The following is a 6,179-nucleotide window of genomic DNA, read 5'->3' on the forward strand; positions in this document are numbered from 1 at the left end:
AACAGCAAATGTAGGGTGAGACAATATTAGTTTAAAATGTATTAGGGTGGTATAATGAAATTCGAATCCAATGAGATTACTTGGAAATGTTGTATTCATGTTCTATCCTTTTTATCAGGCCGCCTTATGTATTACCATATGTATTTCTGATCTATCATTTCGACGTGTCTATGATCCATATCTACATAGTAGTTAAGCACGAAAATTTAAAAAGTAAAATTTCAACCCGACGTTTTTATTAATAAAACGTTGGGTTGAAATTTTCCGGTTTTCTATTCCGAAAAAAGTCAAGCTCGCATATATTGTATACATATGCAAGCTTGACTTCAGTGATGCAAGTCAATTGACTTATATAAGTCAATTTCTAATAATTTTATTATTCTTTGTGGTTTAGTCTAATCCGAAAAAGAAACTCGATGATAAAAAAATAGATAGCTCAGAGTTATGACTCAAGAAAAATTACATTAAAGAATTGCTATTATTATTATAACGCGAGTTAGTAATACATATTGCGCGGAGAAGCTACCATCATGAAAGAGGTAAAAAAGTAACAATCACCTCTTCTCGAGCTGTCGTCTTGTGCCCTCAGACACCACTATAGCCTTGTCCAGCAAAAAAAATTGTGTCAGTTGAACTACTACTAAAACAATAGCAACTATATACTCCAATTTAAGTACACTTTGAATAAGCATCCGTGGGAAATGATCCAGAAAACCGCGCTAGCTATTCCAACTCTCGTCTACAGTTTGGCTCGAAGAAAACACTCTGCGATAAAAAGCTTACGTTGAAGCTTTCTTTTTTCATTTAGTCAGTTATTAGAGGAATTGAACAAACTGTAAACAGCGACGAACAAACAATTTGGGGTTTAGAATACAGAAAAAATAAAGAAATGCGACATGTAGTAAGTCGCAGGGTTTTGAGCGTCGTTATTATTATGAGACCCAAAAATGAATGCCACTAACAAGCAAGCACTCCGGAGATCAGGAACCTTGGAACCAAAAGAGCGCGGATCAATAAATAAAAAAAGAGAATAATTTAAATCGAATTAGTTTCCGGGTGTGCTTCTATTGAAAATGCTTAGGACCCCAGAGCGGTGTAAAATAGCCATTTCGTTATTCCGGCGATGGAGCTGCCGAATTCCGACATGAAAACGCCATAATGCCAATGAGACGAGCCTGTGCTACTTTGTTTCGACTTACATTTTCGATTCTGTTAGTAGGATAGACCAAGACGTAGTAGTTAGGTCGTAGGTTTCGCTATTGTTAACCAAGAAGCGAAGGAGAAATTTCTCACTATCAGAGCCACATTTAGCGCAAAAAGAGGAAGTAACTACGGCGTAAACAGTTGTGGACTGCGGGAGACTTGCTCATAGAGGTTTCATATATATACATATAGACTTTTTGTGAAGGGTTTGAGTACTGTAGCTTACATGCGACAGGCACCACCGTAGCGTAATATTTGTAATATACGACGAGTGTGAAGCTTAGCCCTAGCGGTTGGACTTATTCCAGTCGAGACCACTACTTACTAATCTAGGCGACCTAGATCATCATTCATCACTATTACAGGCTTACAAGAAAAAAGGCTAGTACCACCGAATCATTAGGCCGGGATCACTCTAGTGAGGTTCCCTACCTCCCCAGACGAGCTAACTTTCTACACGGAAGTATAATCTCCTCGTGCGTCCTCTGAACCTAACAAAGCCTGTCATATTGCTCAGTTGTAATATAATAAACCTATCTTTTCCTTTAAGATTTTCTTCAGCGAAGCTTTAACCACGTTTTGTACACCTCAGTGATCGTATCATAAAGGATGTAATCCCCGCATACCACTTCCTAGGGACAGTATTGTCTCGCTTGTCATGTGCCTTTCTTCATAAATGGGTAAGCGCCGTGTAAGTCGTTAGCGTGTGGTATGCTGCATGTTTCAGGCCCACAATGCACAAGACACAGATGTTCAGTAGGGGGTTACTGATTTTGTAAAGATAGCTTTTAAAAGCTCCATGACCCATAAGGACTTGCGGAATTATAAATAAGCTCTCTACCGGAACATGCAATTTCTATGTAAGGGATGATGTCTTTCATTGCTGTTCCCAGAATACAGTATTGTTTCCGATATTCTCACTGCATTCTGAAGGCTTATCTTCCATACCATCCGTCAGATTCTGCACGAGCATGCACCTTTTTTAACTCTCAGATGTCAGAGAATGGGACCTGTGAAGACTAAGGCCGCGTTTGCGCTAGCCGTGTGGTAGGCTTCAATAATTCTAAGCGCAAGGGTTAGTTGGGCACTTCACGTAGGTTTTTAACTATGGCTCTATAGTTTCGCGCATTGTACCAATAGATGCACGAAGTGCTCTACCAAATTTCCTATTGCCGTGAGAAGCTTCTTCTGTTTTTCTCGTAGGCCATTAATGCCGGGCAGTATTTTGATAATTCTTACAGGGGCTGTAGTTGTTCTTGTGACAGCTTGCTTAATATGGTGCACTTCTTTCAATGTGTGATCAACTTAGACGTTCAAGCATCTCGTCATTTTTAGCGGGTTTATTTTTTCCCCGTCCGATCTAAGTGTAAGAAACTTGCGTTTTTTTTCTTGCCGATATGTACTATAATCTCTGACTTTGCAAACGTCAAAGATAACTCGTGTTATTCTATTTATACTAAGACCTCTTTTAAGATCCCGCTTGCTTTCCTTTAGAGTTCTTTTGCGCTCCGGGCTTAGATTGTGGTAGCAAGATCATCTGCATAGGTAGTGATTCCTATTTCCAAAGGAAAATTGCTTAGCCTTAGCATCTCATGATAAACCGAAATCCCCAGAAGGGAGCTAAAATAAACCTTTGTGTAACTCTTGCTGTTATAGCAAAAATAGGTTCTTTATTGGCTACCAATATGTCCCGTAGGTAGTCTGACACAAAAGAGACTAGGGAGAACGAGGAATTTTATCTACCTTTAAAAGTTTGAGCATTGTGTTCCGTAGCAGACTACTAAAAGCATTCTTAATATCTACAGTGATCGTGAGAAATAGGCCTTTTACTTTAATCGAGTTTTCCCTCGTCTTCTCAGCTCTTCTGATGACCTTATCGATTCCTGTCAACATCAACCCGCGTTTTCGGAAGCCATGCTGGCTCCTATAGAAAAAACCTCCTTCTTCGGCGATTTTTCTGAACTTTTGCCTTGTTGTAGTTTCGACGATTCTTGCCATGTCACCCTTCCCATGCATTTAGTTCTTTTACTTTTACCGATCAGCACGACATCATCCTTTTCATTCTGATGTGGAATGGTCTGAGTTGAGGATCTGTATGGCAACCACAGTGATCATGTCAGAAAAGTTTTTGTTAGGAGTCATTGAAGCTATGGCCGGGGTCTTGTCCAGACCCGGCACTTTACCCGTTTTGAGTCATTCTTCTGCCTGGAAAAGCCCCTTCCTTGTAACAAGTGGATCTTTCCTCACAATTTGGGCCTGTAATTATTCGCCAGGTCAACTAGAAGGCTGGTCCAATGGTCTAAATGCAATAAACTTCTGCATTAGAACAGACATCCTGCGTACTTTCTTTCTTACAAGCCTATTAAGGCAACTCATGGGCTTTCCTGTATTTCTTGTAGAAAATTTTTCTAGCAGTTTCTCTTGCTATTCCGGACATATATCTTATGTGCCGCTTTACTTTATCTGTAATCCTAGTAATATATAATAACCACTTGAAGCGCTTCTAGATCGTCGCCGGCTATGACTGATTCTCGTTTTGAGTTTTCTCCTAGCTCGGTCTTAGACTGTTCTACTTTGAGCAATTTTTTCATTCTACTAGTAATTTGGTTTCCAGCTCTGATTTACCTTCCGAGGCCTTCTTATTCAGCCGAGTGCTACTAGAAGTCGCTGTAGATCTTCTCCACTTTGTGCTTCTTCATAGTCGTGTACCCTGCGTTTTTGATTTCTTTCGTACCTCATTATTTCAGACACACCAGAGACGTTTTGCTACTAGGACTCTCCATCCATCAAGCCAGGTCACCTTGCATGTCGCGAAGTATACGAAGGGAGAACTCGCGTGATCTTGAAAGGTTGGCACGCCACATTGCTGGTCCTTGCGTGGCCATTCATTCTAACAGCTGCCGATTTCATGCCGATGGTGCTCATTGTCGTCTCAAAGTTATCACACTCAGCAAGGTCAGCCGGCTGACCTGTGGTGTTTATCAGTGTCGGGACCTTATTAGCAAGCAAATGAACCTACTCCACTTACCTGCATTTACATGCGAGTTTTTTCCGTGACCCTTCGAACAGGTTGTCGTACCTGTAAGATGTTCGTTTTGCACATCGTCTCATCACGGTCGTACCATAGGTGCAGTCCTTCAGAACGTTCTCCAATAATCATTGCTGGAAGCGTCTGTTCATGACAGTCTGATGGAAGCATTGAAACGCATTATGCCTTATCTTTCGACATCGCAAGCAACAGAGCACCCCGATCCATTCCATCATCTGGTGAGAAGTCCATTCTATGCACAATATGACTACCAGGCCCAGACTAGCTGTCAGCGGCGCCCTTTATTGGTTGTCAACGGAACAGTTTTTATTTACTAGAACGTTTCAGATAATTCTCCATCTTTTGTCACTTTTTTGTCACTTCCTCTTATACATAGGCTTCTACAATCGTCTATATCCGGCAGAATGTGGGACTTTTGCATGACGGGACCGATGAATAACGCTAAGGGTAGTAGGATCGTTTGAATTGCAACGTTCATGCCAAGATTTTGAATTCCCCTGCTTTTGAAATGACTTCTCGAGTTTGACAGATCGCGTGTACGATTTAAAATTTGCTAAAAGGCCATGGACATTAGAATTATAGCGAAACTAGCGAAACTGAAACCGGAGATATATATATATATATATATATAGATTCAAGTGTTATATATCAAAATGGACACCAATTATATATGTGTATATATACATATATATATATTCGGTGTTCATTTTGACTTTCAGCAAACTCGTATGGTAGATTTAGGAGTGAAAAAAGCGGTTGCAATCGTTTGGTAGTAAAATATCGTAGTGAGTAACACATTACTGTACCAGGAAATCTGCCCCCCGTTATCAACAAAATATGTTACAGAAACAAGAACTGCCCATGCACTGACGCTAAGAAAGGACCGTCAAGCTACTCCCGGATTTTTCACTCTCTCGAGGACCACATGGCATCGTAACAATGTAATGGTAGCCTATTTGCTTACTAATCTGAATGGCAGGTAGGGTAAGCTAGATGCAAATGCGGCATCGACATATGATGTTCCAGTAAAAAGTCCAATGAATAAATGAAGTGATGAATATAGTAGGTCCTTACCCTGTTCGATCCCTGTATTATTCGTACCGAGCCTGTTAATCCCTCTGATCTCTGAAACAACGGCGTTGAGGTAGTCTTAAGAGGAAGCTTAAAAATCAGCCCTAGTAAGGATCTAAGATTGTAAAGCCTATACTAGGCATTGTAGAATAAAAATTAACTGCAGTTCCTTTGACCGAGTCGTTAACCAAAATGTAGAATGTTAAGGAGAAACCCTGTCACCCTCAAAGACATTGATGTCCACTGTAAAATACGAAGGAAACAGATGGTTTAAAAATTTCTTAGACTTATGCAATTAAAAAAGTTGAATGATAAAAAAATGCTAATATTGTAATATAGCTATTGTGAGTATCGAAAGAACTATCTGAGTACTTCGATACAATTTATTAAACACTATGGATATCATGTAATGTCTGATAAAGAAAAAACAACCTGACAATAAAATGCGTTCTAAAATAAAAGGATTATGATGTCTTGTAATTCTAATACTGATAAATACTGAAATACTGATAAATCAATGAAGTAAGTGTCTTTTATCTTTCACGATTTAATGCTAACAGTTTGTGAATTTATCTGGTATCTAATGGCAGCACCGGTTTGTGCTGTTCAGTATTTAGATTTTAGTAGAAAATTAAGCGGATGTAGGAAACTCGATTCTTGGCATCTGGTTGAATTCCAGCGGTGTTCGCAGTTGCTGCACATAATATATCGCACATGTAATTACCAATCAAATCGTCATAGCACTGGATAAAGGTGATATTTATAACAGTGGCACAAAAGAAATACCGATGATTGATGTCCAATCCACCTTCATATTTCAAGTTTTATGCCCGTTATCGCCGTTAAGCATTCCATC

General features: G+C 39.7%; 1 long non-coding RNA gene across 1 annotated transcript; it reads left to right on the plus strand.

Moving 5' to 3' along the window:
* The first annotated feature begins 1,889 nt into the window (after nt 1–1,889).
* On the plus strand, nt 1,890–5,787 carry LOC147755192 (uncharacterized). The gene is made up of 2 exons (XR_015328275.1): nt 1,890–4,052; nt 4,273–5,787. It is a non-coding gene; the product is annotated as an uncharacterized LOC147755192 (long non-coding RNA).
* Nucleotides 5,788–6,179: the final 392 nt, after the last annotated feature.

Source organism: Varroa destructor, unplaced genomic scaffold (genome assembly GCF_002443255.2).
Source record: "Varroa destructor unplaced genomic scaffold, Vdes_3.0 BEIS01000005.1, whole genome shotgun sequence".
Taxonomy (NCBI): Eukaryota; Metazoa; Arthropoda; class Arachnida; order Mesostigmata; family Varroidae; genus Varroa; species Varroa destructor.